Source organism: Mytilus galloprovincialis, chromosome 1 (assembly GCF_965363235.1).
Source record: "Mytilus galloprovincialis chromosome 1, xbMytGall1.hap1.1, whole genome shotgun sequence".
In the NCBI taxonomy this organism is placed as follows: Eukaryota; Metazoa; Mollusca; class Bivalvia; order Mytilida; family Mytilidae; genus Mytilus; species Mytilus galloprovincialis.
Genome location: NC_134838.1, coordinates 100,465,711 through 100,484,350, shown reverse-complemented (window position 1 = coordinate 100,484,350; position 18,640 = coordinate 100,465,711). Strand labels below are relative to the sequence as shown.

The following is an 18,640-nucleotide window of genomic DNA, read 5'->3' as shown; positions in this document are numbered from 1 at the left end:
CCCTGTCGACTATAAATAAATATGTTTAAACTGAAGTGAAATGAAAATACACGGCGTTCGAATTGCACTTCTGGAGTCCATTGCAATAAAACACTGGATGTACAAAAAAATAATCACAAAAATACTTCGAGTAAAATTCAAAAAGATAAGTCCCTAATCAGTTGACAAAATCAAAAGCTCAAACACATCAAACAAATGGTTAACAACTGTCATTTTCCTGACTTGGTACAGGCATTTTCTTTTGTACAGAAAATGATGAATTAAACTTGGTTTTATAGCTAGTTAAACCTCTCACTTGTATGATACAAATACTGAGAAACCTAAATAGCCCCAAAAGGAACACAAACATTCAGAAACAAATAAGGGGAAAACTGAGAATTAATAAAATGATACACATCGTCAAGACCGAGAATCGATAACTTAGAACCATCCTGTATGTTTTGCGCATTAAACACTGTTTTATTTAGGTCGATTTACTCTGCGATGAAATTTTTGAGTGAAAGGACATAACCCGGCTTATTTTTCATTCAACTTTATTTTTGAACAGACACATGTCGGGTTGACTATGCGAAATATGTAATGCATGAGTTTCAAGCACTGTCTGATATATTTTCGACTATTCGAAATATAGGAAACATTAACTAACATTGACAGATTTGGTGGTGCAAACAATAACTATGCTTATTTTTTCCTTTCAGTGATGTTCAAGGCCGAAATATACGAAACTCCAAAACATTAAACAAACTTTGAATAGCTGATAAAGACAAAAAGCCCAAAAACGGAAAGCCTATCCTAGCCTGAATAATATACCCATTGATTATTTTTAATATCAAAATAAAAAAGTAGGTACTAATTAAAAACACTATACTTTTATTTCGATGTGCCTTAGATTAAAACCTTGGATACATGTTTTTTTCTGAAATCAATTGTTTTCATGCTATCCCATTAAGACCCAGATCAATAAAGCCAAAGATTTTGAGCAGATAAAACTGATTCTTCCTCGTCAATAAAACAATCCTCTGTATGTATCCTAATACAAACATGATTTTAAACAGTTAAAAACAACATTGGATTTATAAAGTTTTAAAAAATGTTCTTGTAGATGTATTTTCGGATTTAAGAGGACAACTGTTTAACCATTTTCTACATTGGAAAATGCCTGTACCAAGTCAGGAATATGACAGTTGTTGTCCATTCGTGTGATGTGTTTCATCCTTTGATTTTGCCATTTGATTAGGGACTTTCAGTTTTGAATCTTCCTGGGAGTTCAGTATTTGTGTGATTTTACCTTTTATTTTATCAAAGATCTAAGTAGGTCAAGTTTTTATACCAACGTTCCCTTCTAGACACGTTTCATTAACATATTGACGCTGTTGATTTAATATTGAAAATTTGACCCAGTTATACCTTATTAGGTTAAACATTTTAATTAATTTCTGTTTCTTTTTTGAAAGTGGTAAAGATGCTCTTGTTTATTCGTTCTTTCCTAAAAATATCGTAAAATCAGTACAATTGTTATGGTAATGTGAAAATCAAGGTTGAGACAATGTCAAATTTTATTAACGGTTTCAAAAATAAATCTCTCTAGCACTGACCGTGTACCAGTTTGATCGTTTTAATAGAGCGGTCCGCCCGCGCTTTTTCAACTGACATGGTGTTCTTTTATTACGCCCTACCCGATTTTGTGAATTGTACACGAACAAAATATTGTCTGAATTCGAATTTACCAAGATGGACTAACATTATCAGCCAAACAAAATTATTGTTTCTAGTGATTATTGGGCAGCATGGCAAATATGCAAAATAACTTGTTACGAACATCAGAATCAGAATCAGAAAAGGTTCTCACACAGCTCCAGAACAAAGGAAAGCTGATATACAAAATTCAAAGATACAGTACTACCATAATACGTCTGTCTTACTTCTATTACAATCCCCAACCTTGAAGACGTTTTGAAAGAAGAATTTGATTAAATGAAAAAAAAAAAAAAACAAATAGGAGTGTGAATGTCTTCTTTTGAACTGCATGAGTGTCTTAAAGATGTATTCTTCTGACGTCACGTTTCAGTCTCGTTCTGAAATTATTTCCAAAACATGTGATACAAGTGGAAAATATTGATGTTTCTAGAAAATGTTATAATCAAATCGAGTCATTTTCTTCTCCTTGAAAAATAAATGTTCCTTAGTTTATCACTATTTTTAAACGTGAATACAATACACTTAAGGGTACACAGATACCTTAAGATTCTCGAGATGCTGCAGTATCACGAGTGTATAAACTTATTCTGAATGGCTGCTAAAGTGGTTTAGTTAGTTTTATATGTATGAAAGCATCCTGATAGATGATACATATTGACACAAAACTGCTTTTCCATCCGAACATCGACGTTTTCAGCGTTTTCGGTGGGGTTCATATTACTCAATACTAGTATTTGTTTGTAACTGTTAGTTCTTACATGTGATTAATTAACTGTATTATTGGCCTTTGATATTTTCACTCTTTGTTTTGAATGCATAATCTTACAAAAAAAAAACTTTTTGTGTCAGACTTTAATAAGACCATCAAATCTGTTTATATATTATTTACTGGCACAATTTCAGGATTGATTGCTGCCAATAGAAAACAAAATACATTTCAAAACGGACAGTCCCTAAGAAAATGATACAACAGCTCACACACAACAAACGAATGGACAAGTGCAGTCATATTCCTGACTTGTTACAGGCATTTTTTTCTGTAGAAGCTGTTGAATACCGAATAAGTTGGGAAATATATTTCCCATATGGGTAAAGTTGATAATTTCAAAATCAAAATCGTTCCGTTTGTCATAGAAGTGATTGCCTTGTTTATTGTTTCCAGAGAACATACGTTTTTCATACATATGTATATGCAAACGCTGACACATTTATGTTGCTGGGACAGAACATCAAAAACTGATGGTGAGCTGTTCTTTTTCTTATTGCGTACTCAAACTGCATTTCAGGGTGTTAAGAAGAATTTCGCACAATGTTAAAACACTAAGGGAATATTTAAGACAAACACTTCACTGGTTTATATTTGTTTTATCCTCAGCTTTCAAATATTATGTTTTGATCGTTTATAATAAAATTTAATCAGGAAAGCTCTTAGGATGTATGAAATTTAAAGAGTTATTTTCAACTAATGTTTTTTAATTCGTTTTGTCATGACTCATTTTCAAAGTCGAAACATTATAATCGTTGTTATTGTTAACTGCTTGCAGTTTGAACACTATGATTATTTTTATCTGGCTATTTTGAAAGATATTGAGATTGTGCAAAGCCATTCCTGTTTTTAGAAATTACAAAGTTGTGCTTATTAAGTGTAATCACCCGATTATTATATTTTATATATCAGACGTTTTCATCTGATTAAGTAGCTCGATAAAATTCCGTAATAAATTGATTTGAGTAAGAAAAAGTATAAGCATCCATCTCATTGGTTAAAAAGATTCACTACATGGTTGCGTTTTCTTGATTATTAAACAACTTCTTTTGAAGATGTTGCAAATTAAACACTCAAAATTGTTACTTGGATGGAGGGTTGTCTCATTGGCACTCATACCACATCTTCCTATATCTATATAAGACTGCAAGAACTTTTCTTTACACAAAAACAGAGACAGCATAATAATCTAAATTAAATGTCAGGAGTGAATTATGATATGCAGAGCATGAGAGTTGTCTTTCCTTCTACAACAGAAATCGGGAAATGCAGTCTGGGTGGAGAATAAATGTATTTACTCGACGAACGTCTTATATCAAGACATGTTCAATAAGCAGATATAACGATAGAACAACATATACAACATATACCAGTTCTACAATATCCGAAAATGATACTCTGTTTTCCAGTCAGTCAATCTGAAAGACTTTCTTCATTTTTATCTGTTTTACTACAAAATGGTAAAGGTGTTAACAAGTACTGGAGTTTAGATTTTAAGCAGACTGATATGTTCAAAAGAGGTTTAGTTAAATCAATGTAAAATATCATATTCATAATTAAAAGGGAAATGACAATACCTCTGTTATCACATGACAATCATTTCGAATCTAAGAGGACAAATACAATATTTGTATATTCATTTTAATATTTAATTTACATTTGATATATCCAAGTGTACCTTAAATTAAAGATACTACCGACACAGATAAATCTGCTCCATATTTAGATCTTTTTCTCGAAATGACTACTGATGGTAGGTTGAATACCAAAATTTATGACAAACGCGATAATTTTACTTTTTCCTATAGTCCACTTTCCATTTCTGTGTAGTAACATCCTAGCGGCACCAGCATAATGGAGTATATGTGTCTCAATTGATAAGTTACTCTAGAGCTAGCTCAAAGTACGTTGATTTTGTTGAACAAGGAACTCTGATTTCCCAAAAGTTGATAAGACAGGGCTATGAATCAATCAAGTTAAGGTCATCCCTCAAGAAATCTGATTGGCCATTATGACAAAAGTGTGTCAGAAATCATATCTGATATTCTTCCTCATTCATAATAACCTTCAATGATTACCGAACTGAACAAAGAAATAATACGATGGGTGTCGTATACGGTGCAGGAAATGCTTACCCTTCCAGAGCACTACATGATTTCACTCCCAGTTTTTAGTGGAGTTCGTGTTGTTTCTTATTTATCATTTATAACTGTTGATGTAAATATCCTTTGGTTTTGTGAGTCTTTGTTTGCTCCATGGTTTTGATTGTTATTGTCCTAATAAATTAAAAATTAAAATGAAGGTAAATATATGTTGTTTGATAAAGAATATATAATAAAAGATTATGTAAGCTGCTTAAATCTATATATTTTATTAGAATAAAAATGAAAATAACGAGAACTACAATAGTAAATTTGCGCGCATGTGTCAAACATATTTTGTGCTTATTAGAACACGGCTTTGTATACAAGGCGAAATAATGACATCATATAAGATTGAGTATGAGTACCATGAAAAGAATATGTTGTTTCTATAATTATAGAAAACTTATTGACCAAATGACTACGACGATGCTGTTTTACCCGTTATGATATAATATCTCCAAAAGACATTTTGATGCAAAAAAACAAAGCAATATTTTAAAACATTTTTCACTTGATATCAGAATTAAAAAAGGCCTCCTTCATTATCTGGCTTCGGTTTCTTTGCTTTCTTTTTCTTTTGCCTTGGTTCTGCATTTGTATTTCCATGTGTACTTCCGGTGGTAGCGTTTTTCTTTCTGATGCTGCCGGGACAACAACACACGACATCATCGTCAGAACTGTCTTCGTCTCCACAATAAACACCACCGTCATCGCAATCACTCATATCTGTAAAAAGAAATCATTACTTTTTCATTAACATAATTATGTAAAGAATAGTGAATAATATACAGAGAAAGCATGACTTTTAAATGACTGATGGTCTTTTGCACTTCTTTATAATTGAAATTTGTACATCGTTACAAATGACTTAAAGTTTACCGTTTAGAATCCTTGTTTTTGTTTTAGTTTGTTACCCCGATTTTGTTTTTTGTCCATGAATTTATGAGTTTTGAACAGCGGTATACTACTGTTGCCTTTATTTGCCAAAAGCCTGTATAAAAAATTATCGATAGGAAACACAAGTCTTGGAGAACTTCTTGAACAAATGTTACCATATCAATGTTGCATCACATAAACATTTTAGGATTTTAAAAAAGTCTTCTATATTGTAGTATATTAAAGTAAAAGTAGAGCTAATTACTTTAATATAATTTTAAACAATAAAAAAATAAGGCGTTGCCCGAACATGGCATTTAACTTTACCTGAACCAACATCTTTTTCTGTCGTTAACGGAGTATAAATTTAAAGGTGTGACCATGCCCGACTTTCATAGAAATAACACATCTCTTTGCAGATTAACAGAAAAGAAGGATTTTTATTTGTCTGTTTGTTTTGTGTGTCTTTTTGTTTTCTATATTGACACAGATTGACGACTTCACCATTAAATCTATTACAATCGGTTGTTTTTTTTCCCAATTATCAATTTTCTTTTTCTCAGCAGTAAAATATCCTCTGTTCCGTCGTATTGTGGTTACATATATGAATTGATACGTTATGCTCGTGCATGTATACACTATACTGACTGTATATACAGAATTCGGCTTCTATTACAGAAACTGTTCCAACAGAGTCATGAGGAGGAAAGATTAAACATGACACTTTGTACATTTCATGAACACAATCATAAATTGGTTGATCTATACGATGCGTGTGTCAAAATTTATACCACGTCTTAGATTGTGGCTTTTCTGCTGGGTACCGAGTGTGAACTATTCCCGAATATGACTGTTAATAGTTATCAAAGGTACCATGATTATAATTTAGTACGCCAGACGCGCGTTTCGTCTACAAACTGAGTGTGATTTTACATTGCTATAAGACGCGTCTCGGTATTGTTTACATCTAACATTCATGTACATGTGTATTTATTTTTGATGTTTCTTTTATGGTTTTGGTTTGATAATGTGTTAGGTCTTATACTTTGTAGTCCAAATAATTATAAAATAGCCTTTCAATACCAACATTGTCTAGCAAATTGTTTAATTTTAGTATGGTTTGGTGGTTTTCGTGTCGCCATTGGTGAACCATTGAAAGGCAATTATAGAAGATATGTAGCAAATTTAACATGAACATTCGTCTATCTTAAAGCCAAAACTGGAAATATTTTATGTACAAAGATCAATTCTAGATAATAGACAATTGTGAAATAAGATGAAATCCATGGACGCCTTTTTAAAGATTCTAGTTATTGGAGTTCTAATACAACCACAACATTTCATAGAAGGACTCGACACTCAACAACATATCAAATATTATTCGGAAACATAAGTTCGCTTTTGGAATATACAATTTGCGACAACGAGCTATTGGCTCATAGTTTTGAATGTAATAGGAATCAACACATCTGAACAGTCTGCATGAATAATCTATATTATAAATAGTACCTTGTGCATGCATAATAAATTAAACCAAATTGAATGTTTTCTGTGTAAGGAACAGTATACTATTTACATACCTGAGCTGTTTTAAACCGGTCGTGTTGAGGAGTGGATTATTTTTAAGAGTAGAATAATTATATGTCAATGCCGCTATGCTGAAAAAACAACATTACAAATTACAATAATAATTCTGACTATATAACATTATCTCGATCTATGTTAGGATGATCTTTTAAAATGAATTAATTATCTATTATATCATACATTTCATTTAACATTTACAAATAATAGAGCTATTGGGAATAAAATGTATGTTGAATCAGAAAATATTCGTATACTCTGTATGTAGCTGTACCACTGAGCTTCTGTCGGTACCAACATAAATCCGACTTACTGGTGATGAGCTATTAATATGCATAGGTTTCTGAAACAGTAATTGAGTTTAAGAATAAACAAGCAAATGAGATCTTTAATAAGGAAATTAAAAAAGAAATAGTCTGTTCTTTTCAGTTACTGCTTTATTATGAATTGCTGTGTGTGATATATAGTGGTCAGTTTGTTTCCTAGCTGCAACGAGGCAAACTGCTGTTTCTAATGGTCTAATAGCTGTCAAAGTTTCCGAACTTCATTTTGATCGACTTACTTAATTTATTTTTGTTATGATAAAATAATATAGTATGGTCGGTACATTTATCGGTTATGTTTATTCCCTTGTGTGACATATGACCGCTTTTGCATTGTCGTTTTGTTTTTCTTGTTGCACTTAAGTATTTTGTTGTTTCGTTGTTTTCCTCTGATAGTTGATGTTTTTTCCTCGGTTTTGGTGTGTACAATGTAACCCGGATTTGTCTTCTCTCAATCGATTTATGACTTTCGAAGAGCGGTACATGTATACAACTGGGGCCGGTTTCACGAAGCTATCCTAAGACATGTCATAAGACATATCTTAGGACATGTCTTATGATCCTCTTATGACTATCCTAGGACATATCTCAGACCTCGTCTCGAAGCTGTCTTAGGATCCTCTTAGCTAAGACATCCTAAACCTGTCGCAAGTTCTTTAAATTTTCAAATCAAAATATGATCTACGGGAAAAAATCATGTAAATGTAGTATGTCTTACCATAAATTATTCTAAACGTATTGATTAATATAATGACATAATTTGCAAAATAAATATAAAAAAATAAAAGTAATTTATATATAAATTATCTTTAAACAATACATCAATATAAATATGAAATTTTCAATGTAAAATTAAGAAAAAAGAATATAAAATTATGACATTGTTTTGGTACATGTGAGTTGAATTCAATTTCGACTTTATTGGTTATAAAAAGGTTAAGAGATAAAATCGTGCAATTTTTATATCAATACATCGAATTTTCATTGTTGACAAATCCTGATAATCCGTCAATGTATATATGTTTTAAGCAGGAACAGGACAATAGATAATTAGATAATAATAAGATATTTTTTTTCAAAATTAATATAAAAAATGAGTGTAATTTATATAAATAAACTATCCCAAGACCATCATAAGACACCTCTCGCGTTGTCCTAACTTTATGACCAACTTTAAGAGATGTCCTAATTTAGGACCGCTTTGTGAAACCCACTTAGGACTAAGATATGTCGTAAGACCATCCTAAGACATGTCTTAGTCCTAAGACAGCTTCGTGAAACTGGGCCCTGTTGCCTTTATTTGTTTGAAATGATGGGTGTTACTGGCATTGCCGACGACACATATTCTTTCGATAAGGATGTTTGTAGTTTTTTCAGGTTTTGTTTTATCTTTGATTTGACATGCAGTGTTGCCTATAATGTTATATTTAAGACATTTCATTTTGTTCAAGTTTAAAACGGTTTATTATCGAAGATACATTATTTAGTTATATCAAAGTTATAATACCAGTATATGTTGTATTTGTGATTATTCCTAAACTACTTTGTTTTATTATCCGTTAATAATTTAAAATTGTGATGACACTGAGTTTTCAACTTTTTATACAAAGACGTTGATGAGTGTTGTCATCTTTAAGGTTCCTTTTTTTGTGAGATAGGTTCCCATGATTCAATTATTAATGCCTTTTTGTCATTTTGTTTTAAGTCTTTTTGATGAAGGAATACGAAAGTGTTTCGGACGCACCAAGTTGTGTCATTGTTATTAACAATATAGTTTATTTTCTTATTTTCCTGTATCCTTTAAAAACTAATTTAGTTAGACCTAAAGATAAAATTTGAATTGATCTTCTGAAACATTTATGCCCAATCGTTACTTAGTAATAAAATTTGTTAAGTCAATTAAATTAATTCCTTATGAGGGCTCTAACATAACTTCTTGTTTACCTGCATAGATACGTCTAAATATCATAAATCAAAAATTGTCTTAAACAATAATGGACTTACCGTGTCTGGATTACGAATGTCCGTAGATTGAAATGAATCTCAATTTAATATCGAAAACAGATTGTCAATAAATTCTTTTCTCAAAGGAATTCGTGATTTATGATCTCATGAATATTGCATTGGTTTGAAATGTTTCTCTCCGTGAAATTAGAAATATAACATATCACGATTGTTCATTTTGGTTTTTTTTTCATAAGCTAATAACGCAAATAAAAAATGATATGTTTGTTTTGCAATCGGAAAAATAAATAACTAATAACATTATCAACAAAATGCTAAGGATAGTGTACGAAAGCCCTACATACTAAAAATAATTTTAAGTAAACTAAAATTAAAAAAAAACTTATCGTATAGTTGATATCATTCACTAGTATATTCTATTCTATCTCCAAAAAAACTTCAACTAAACTGTTATGACTATAGATCACCGTATATCTATAAAAGGCTAAATTATGAAAAATATTTTATTTCAAAGAAAGATTATATTATTTATCTAATATGCATTTTGATTTGATATGACAGCTATTAGTGATTGACTAGTATAGCCTAATATAAAGGTCGGGCTCTAGGCTTAGTGGTCAGCTTTGCAATATGTCTATTACGTTGTGGCTCAATTGTTTGTCTGTTCTCTTTGCCATATCTGAAATTTAAGAAATTGAGTTAGGAAAAAGGATAATGACAATGAACTTTTTTGATTTATTCTGTTTGTGTACATAAAGGATGGAGCTTATCTAGCATACGATTTACCAGCAAACAAAACAAGTTCTCCGGGGAAACTCATCTCAGATAAGTACGGTGGTTTTTTTTTTTTTGTATCTGCATTATACGAAACAGTTATAAGCAAACTGTGTATAATCGTTGATTTAGTTATAAATAATTAAATTTCTTTTTAAACTATACTGTAAGACAAAAACAAGAAGAAAAAATACCACCCAAAAAGGTTATCTGAAGATAGCGTGTTTTTTGTTATTGCTTACAATGAAAATAACGTTACATATAAAGGAAAACATAGGATATAATGTCGAAATTTAGTTACTTTCTGCCCAATCATTATGCTGAAATTGTTTGTTTTATACAATTAATGTTTAGATACATAAATCTGCTGCTAAATTGGTATCGTAAAGTATTCTAAAGGTTTGCTGACTTTGTCCACTTTCACGGATAACACCTGCCTCCTATTATAATAAAGAAATAACATAAATTTTAAAATAAAATACTTACTTTTTAATACAAAACAAGAACACACAGGTCAGCATCAATAGAGCTAGAGCTGCTGCCGACACTAAAGCAATGGCCCAGATTTTCACTACAAAAAGAGAAACTCATAGTCATGGTAATAAGGGACAAGATGTGTAAATTGGCAGTAAATTAACCCATGAAATTGTAATACTAATGACAGTATTCAAGCCTTTCATGATTATGTGAATGTTGTCGATAACTGTTTTAACTGTTTGAAACGGACACAATTAACCTTTTTTTTAAAACAATTTCACACGCCGAGGTTGTTAGGTCAAAAAAGATCTGAGTCGGTTTATATATAACAGGCATTTGCATCTTCACAAAATGTATCTTGTACAAGAGTATATATTTCTGTAAAACCTTGGCTCATATCTTAATATGAATAATATGATATCAAAATGAAACCTTTTTGACATTTGTTTGCGTGTTTGCACCATATGCAACAAGGTCAAAACCTTAATTAAATACAAATGTGTAGGGCAAAGTTCGAACATGATCCCCATACTGAAGATTGATAGTGAAGTATCTTATGAACATCTGATGTATAGAAACTCATCATAGATACTAGGACTAAATATTTTATATACGCCAGACGCGCGTTTCGTTTACTGAAGACTCATCAGTGACGCTCGAATCCATGTTATGTTATGTGTCAGGGGCCAGTATCACGAAGGTGTCATAGGACTAAGACATGTCTTATGATGGTCTTACGACACATCTTAGTCCTAAGTGGGTTTCACAAAGTGGTCCTAAATTAGGACATCTCTTACAATTGGTCATTAAGTTAGGACTACACAAAAGATGCCTTATGATGGTCTTAGGATATTTTTAAGTTTACTTATATAAAAAAACATTCTTGTTTAGTTTCACTTTTGCAAATTTTCTAATTACTATCTAATTAACAATGTTCTTTAATAGTTATCCCACGATGACGCGGTGTGTCAGTGTAAGATCACCCCGAATTCAACGTGAATTTTGATAGATAGTCTTTTCCGTATAATTGTATATTTATTTATAAGTTTTATAGTGGATTAGACATTCCAGCCAAAATGTTACAGAACAAAGGAGAGCATGCATAACAAAGAAACTCAAACTGGTGTGATCTGGTAGGGGTGATCCGGCTCAGATCACCCCAGTTTGAACAAAGGAGCTTGGATGTAATTTTCCTGCTTATAACTTAATATGTATAGGTTGACAGATTATCATGATTTATCAACAATGAACACTCTATATATTGATATAAATAATGCACGATTTTATCCTTTAACCTTAATTAAACCGATTTAGAGACAATTTGAATTCAACTCATTGTACAAAGGGAAATTGTTAATTTTTTCAATTTTGTGTTTAAAGTTTCAGAGGTATATGTGTGTTATTTATATATGATTTATACAATTTAAACTTCTGTTTTAAATTAATTTTGCAAATTAGCTAATTAAATTAATCAATACGTTTAGTAATTTATGGGAAAGACATACTACAGTTTTAAATGCATTTTTCCATAATTCTATATTAACATTTTAAAAAAGAGCTTGCGACAGGTTTAGGAAGTCTTTGCTAGGATCATCCTAATACAGCTTCGAGACGAGGTCTGATATATGTCCTAGGATAGTCATAAGGGAATCATGAGACATATTCTTAGATATATCTTACGACAGGTCTTAGGATAGCTTCGTGAAACCGGCCCCAGATTAATAATGATTTCGTTGTTGGATTGAATTAGCCATATTAGGTGGGATAATTCAGATTTAAATTTTTAAAGACAAAATTGTAGAAACTCATTTTGTTAAAACTATCTTTTACTTATTTCATTTTGAAAAATTCTTCACCTTTATTTACTGTATATGCTATGTGTCAACTTACAACAATTAGCTTGAAATCAAAGCTCGGTGACCCTTATTGTTTAAATAACTGTTGAATACTATAAACTTGAAACTAAAAATATATTTTGGCAAAGTATAAACACATTTAGATATTCTTGTATATAATCCCCCATACTACGTTTGACATAACGTATTCATGGACAAGTGACACATCTTTCATAGAAAAGTTTGGGTTGTCTAAGATGTCCAACATGACCCAGTGTGCTCGAAATATTGTGAGAAATATTTTAATTGCAATTTTGAGCGAAATTACCATTTGATAACAAATGCACATTATCTTAAAATATTCTTTTAATGACTTCTTTATCAAACGTTTGATAAATTTGAGTTGTTCATTACAATGTCATATCAAGATTTCTATTAAAAAATCTATACACTCGTGTTAGTGCAAAGGTTTTAAAAGTTTACCATAAACATTAAAAAATGATTAATCATTATATATGCTAGAATTTATAAACCAAGTAGTATATTTTAATCGAAAATAGAATATAAGAAGATTTGGTACGAGTGCCAACGAGACAACTCTCCATCCAAGTCACAATTTTAAAAAAGTAAACCATTATAGGTCAAAGTACGGTCTATAACACGTAGCCTTGGCTTGTATACATTGTTATGAGAAATGACAATCAAGTAGACATATGGTGATATTTGCCAGCATACATTTTATATACTCACTCTCAGAACATCGTTTTCCTTCGAAGAAAGCATGACATTCACAGTAGAAGTCATTCTCCCTATCTATGCAATGGCCATACAGGCACATGTTATCTTTACATCCATCGTTGTCTGTAAAAAGAAATTTGAATATGTATACATTTTACAAACAGAGAAAGTTAACAGACGCTTGTTTGCTTTAAAAATAAACTGAAGGAATGTCCAACGCCAAGAAAATGACCTGCCAGACTTAAAAACTGTATTACCATTCCTTTTTTAAATTCACATTAAAATGTTAACTTTGCACGGTTCAATAATGCAAAAATAAAGCTAACTAGAACTTATTAAACAACACTAATTTTCAGAAACTTGGACAATTGGAGGACAACTATTGGCATCAGTCAATAATAAAGTTTAAAGTTAAAGTAAATTGTTGAAAATAAATTACTATTTTAAAACAAACAAAACAGGTATACAGCATTCATTTGCTACTCCGAGGAAGTTGTTTGTATATCCAAAATCATTATGTGAACTTCAATTTAGTGAATGGGGAAAGGTTTTTATATAATACCTTTCTCACAACAATTGCCGCTGAATTCAATTGAGCATGTGCAACGTTGTTTAATATAATCGTAAGTTCCATTATGGCAATTTGGTTTACAAAGCTCATGTTCCACACCATTGGTTTTCCACTCCTTATCTGTGATATTACATTTTTTTAAACAGTTTTCCAATGTAAAAGGAATCCAGTTAGTATTGCAATTAATATTTTTCTTTCTGAAACGTGATCCACTACCACAAGTTGCATCACATTGTGACCAATTATTCCAATCCAAAATGTCACACACTGCATTAGATATGCCTAATATATTCAAAAATGCACATAAACTTAAATAAAGGGTAACTACCCTAAAACCATCCATGTATTAACTTTTTATTATACAATCTGGTCTGGTTTTGGTGTAAACTACCCTTTCATCTATTTAGTTTTAAAAGAAAAGAAAAAAGTTTAACATTTAACATATTGGCCTTTTATTGACTTTGGTCAATCTACTCTAATTCTATATTAATTAAATTATTGATAAAATTGACATTCACGTCTCATTTAAAAGAGATAAGTAAGCTGAATATGAACATTTTGACTAGAAAATAGTTTGGTTGCTTTGATCAAAGTTTCATAATATGAATTTTTGTAATGATAGTAAAACTCCTTAAATTTCAAATATACTGCTATTATGCTGTAATATTTTGATTATATTTTTTATTATTTCCATATGTAACTTAAATTTTTATTTAATTGGAAAAGGTGTTCAAAATAAAACAATTTCGTCAAAACAAGCTTTAGCATTTATTTTATTGATACAGAAAAAAAAACCCAGATTATATTATCCACTCAAACACTCATTCCACAGTAATCAATTAAAAACGTAAAGCTAAGACCAACAATATCCCTTTTCAAATCTACTTTGTGTCGAGTGTCATATATATACAAAAAAATATATGTATACATGCATGTTTGGTCAATTGTATATGTTTAACCAAAAAAAAAATTTACATAGTTCAATTTGCATTCGGTTGTCAAAATACCTCGAGGCAGCTTACTTCCACATACAAGAGTTAAGAACTGGCACTTTTGACATCAGACAGAAAACTAGGAGCTATGAACAGTTGCAACTAGAAGAGAGGTTTCATATTTCTTGTTTAAATACTGTTGAAAAAAATAGCATGGTATTTCACTTTATCCTGTTAATAATGATATAAGAAAATTGTATTAACTGCATTTGTTAAAATCTTAAAATTGATGAACAATTAAATGCATGTAGTGAGTTACAGACTGTCAGAAAATTGCTTGATTTATTTTCGAATACAAATGTTATTAAATAATGTTTCAAATTCTTATTTCGAAAAGACGACAAGAAGTTTTATATTGTAAATAGTATCATAAATATGATGTATAGTTTAATCATTCATGCTTAAATCTGAATCTGAATGTATATACATGTTGTTTTTATTTGTAATCGTCTCACATAAATCTGTACGGACTGACTTAAGGTGACTAGGGAGTCTTAATTAAAATTGATAGAATATTTTGATAACTTGTTAAAATAAAGTTTTTATCATATTTAAAAATAAAATATATTAAAAAGTCACCGGACCTTTTTTTCACGCTGCAGGTTGTGCAAAATTTTAGAATTTTGTGTAGATTATGCATGGAAAATCAAAATTTCGTATGATGAAAAGAAAACGTATTATCAGAACTTTAAGATAAAATGTGAGAAGATTGCTCTTATAACATGCTTTCAAAGCAAAATAGGTAAATTCATAACACTTTCTATTATAAAAATGACTTTATCTGAGTTATCTCTCCTTCGTTGGCAACGTTAAAAAAATCTAATCAAATACAAACAAGGTGTTTTTGAGAAATTACAGCTGTAATTATGTTAAAACACACAATTTTCTATATTTATATTAAAGGTCTTTTACATACATACAACTCTCAAAATTTGCACATTTCATCAAATATCTAGACCAAAGTTATCTGCTTCTTCAAAATCCAAGATGGAGGAAGACACCCGGGCCACCTTAAGTTTAAAACTGTATCCGTAATGCTCGCATTTAGTAATTGTAGCATAGGCAAGACGTAAATAAAATACTTGAATTGACAATTTCTTAACACTGATGATTTTTTTCAACATAGTATTTGGAAAGAAATGTTTGAAAAAAATTACAAAAAATACGGTTATGTACAATTCTAAAGCAACAAATTTGTAACTTTCATTTTGATTGGATAACGTCACATATTTACATGGCATCAATTGACAATTGATGCTTTGGGACGTACGCGCAAGCGTAGACGGCATATGGCAAACTTTAAATACATGTTTAACGTTGTTTTCAGTCAGTTTCATTAAAATGGAGATCACAATATTGTGTTTTAAGCTCCGACAGCATCAATTGGGGATTTGATGGTCGCAAATACCCGTTTAGTGTCTCCGCTAACGGGTCGCCAGTAAACTTAATTTGCGACCATCAAATCCCCAATTGATGCCGTCGGAGTTTAAAATACTATACAGTTATCTCCTAAGTGTTAAAAAATTACGAAAGGTGCAATTGATTTTTGGTGGTATTTTAATACTACGTATATATTCAATTGTGAGAGCCGAAAACTCTGCTGTACACAAATGCAAACTCGATTGATTTTAATGAATGGGACACAGTTCCATGTACATTTTGCTGACTTTTATTCAATATTTTCTGTTTTATTTTAACAAATGTATGCAAAATGTAATACCGTTATAATAGGACCACAAACAATAAAATACCGTAATAATAGGACCACAAACAATAAAGACGTAGAAAAAATGTTATTGAAGGTTTAATACAATCATACATTAACTACTATCATAATTACAAACCTGATTTGGAACAATATCAAAATTTTAGAAATTTACCTCTGACGCCACTTTTGTAGCGTTATAAAGTCGGTGATAATGCATGGTTCTTTGATGCTGCTGTATGTGCAGTCCTATTTTGTTTTTACGCGTTCATTTTTATTCTGTGGTTAGTCAACACTTCGGTGTTGACATGAACATCAATTATATGTTCATTTTTATAAATTTACTGTTTGCAAAATTAAGAATTAATCTTAATAATAAGGATTTTCTTATCCCAGGCATAGATAACCATATCCGTATTCGGCACAACTTTTTAGAATTTTGGGTGATCAATGCTCTTCAACTTTGTACTTGCTTGGTTTTCTTTACTATGTTGATATGAGTGTCACTGGTGAGTCTTATGTAAACGAAACAAACGTACGGTGTATTAAATTACAAGCCAGGTACCTTTGATTAGCATGTCGAAATGTCCTATTGTAATGTCTATTTGTGTATTTTTCTGTCCTGAATGTTCTTGTGTGTTTTTTTTTCGTACTGTAGTCCTGTCATGTAATGTTGTCATTTTAGTGTTATATTTAACATTGCCATAAAAGCGCGAGGTTTTGCTAGGCGCAAAATCTAGGTTCAACACACCATTTTTTTCTTAAAATGTCCTGTATCAAGTCAGGAAAATGGCAGTTGTTATGTCATAATTCGTTTCTGTGTGTGTTGCATTGTCGTTTGGTTTTTGTTGCACTTCAGTGTTTCTGTTGTTTCATTGTTTTCCTCTTGTAGTTGATGTGTTTACCTCAGTTTTTTTTATTTGTAACCCGGATTTGTTTTTTCTCAATCAAGTTTGTGACTTTCGAACAGCGGTAAACTACTGGTGCCTCTATTTAAACCCATCAAATTAAATCGACAAATGTTATTTTGTTTTGTAAAAAAACAACGAAATATTGCAAAATGTTCGCGTAGAAATTAGTGATTTACTTTGAAATTTGAAGATTTGACTAGAAAAACAAACACAAATAACAAATATAACAAACAAACAAATGAATAAAATAAAATGACATTTTTAACCTAAATGTCCTATGAGTGATCAAATGAGACAATTCCGTCAATGGCATAACACACCAGACACAATCATCATACGAACAGCGCATTTTCAAGAAGAGCACTAAACTCTATAATAAAATTATAATTGATATAAACTAAAAGTTCAGGGTTTCAAAAAGGGGATGCTTATATTTTAGGATAAACCTGAACGACAGACAATTCAGCTTAAAACCTTAATGGCGACAGAAATTTCTTTTTCATGGAAAATTGAATTAATAAAACTCCGAACTCCAAGGTAAGTTAAAAAAGGGGATTCAATGAAAACTGACAATGAAAAACAACTATCTATTTCTGATTTGGTACACGCATTTCCCGTATAAAGTAGTGGTGAAATCTATTTTATAGCTTGGTAAAATTTCACATTTTTCACGTTTTTTTTGTAGTTCCATATAATTGAAACTTGAGTGAGCAACCCAAACAGACATAAGAATAATTGAGATTTATAAACCAGACCTGTGTAAGCATACTTCACAGACAAAATAACTAACGACTGAAAATAATCAAAAGCATACAAACAAAAAAGCTTTGTATTTTACAAAGACGACAATACAAATGTGTTTGTAGTTGATAGAACATACAGTATATAGTGTAATCTTTCTCGAAAACTAAAAATTGTTAAGAAAATTATGTAGACAAGAATAAACAAAATGAAAATAACACTGTACAACTGAACATCACCTTTAAATCCACCCACTCAAGGAACACCAGAACCCTATAGTTGAATGCATACATACCAAGTTACGTCAGGAGTAATACGGCCAAAAGATATGAAAAAGCATTTAGACAGATATAGAGACAACCAATAAGTGTAAATAAAAAGATACACTGCGTTAGCACCTATGATATAACATTCATGACTATCTTGTAGTATAAGTGGAGTAGACGTATGATGGCATGTAACTACATAACTAAGGTGAGATATGGTGGTTGTTTTTCAAATGATAAAAACCTAATCAATTAAACTGATGTCTCTTGCATT

The 18,640-nt window shown here is 30.9% G+C and overlaps 1 long non-coding RNA gene across 1 annotated transcript; it reads right to left on the bottom strand.

Annotated features, from left to right (window-relative positions):
• Window positions 1-4,806: 4,806 nt before the first annotated feature.
• On the bottom strand, window positions 4,807-9,556 carry LOC143051744 (uncharacterized). The gene is made up of 3 exons (XR_012970901.1): window positions 9,396-9,556; window positions 7,065-7,142; window positions 4,807-5,334 (listed from the first exon to the last, which is right to left on the bottom strand). It is a non-coding gene; the product is annotated as an uncharacterized LOC143051744 (long non-coding RNA).
• Window positions 9,557-18,640: the final 9,084 nt, after the last annotated feature.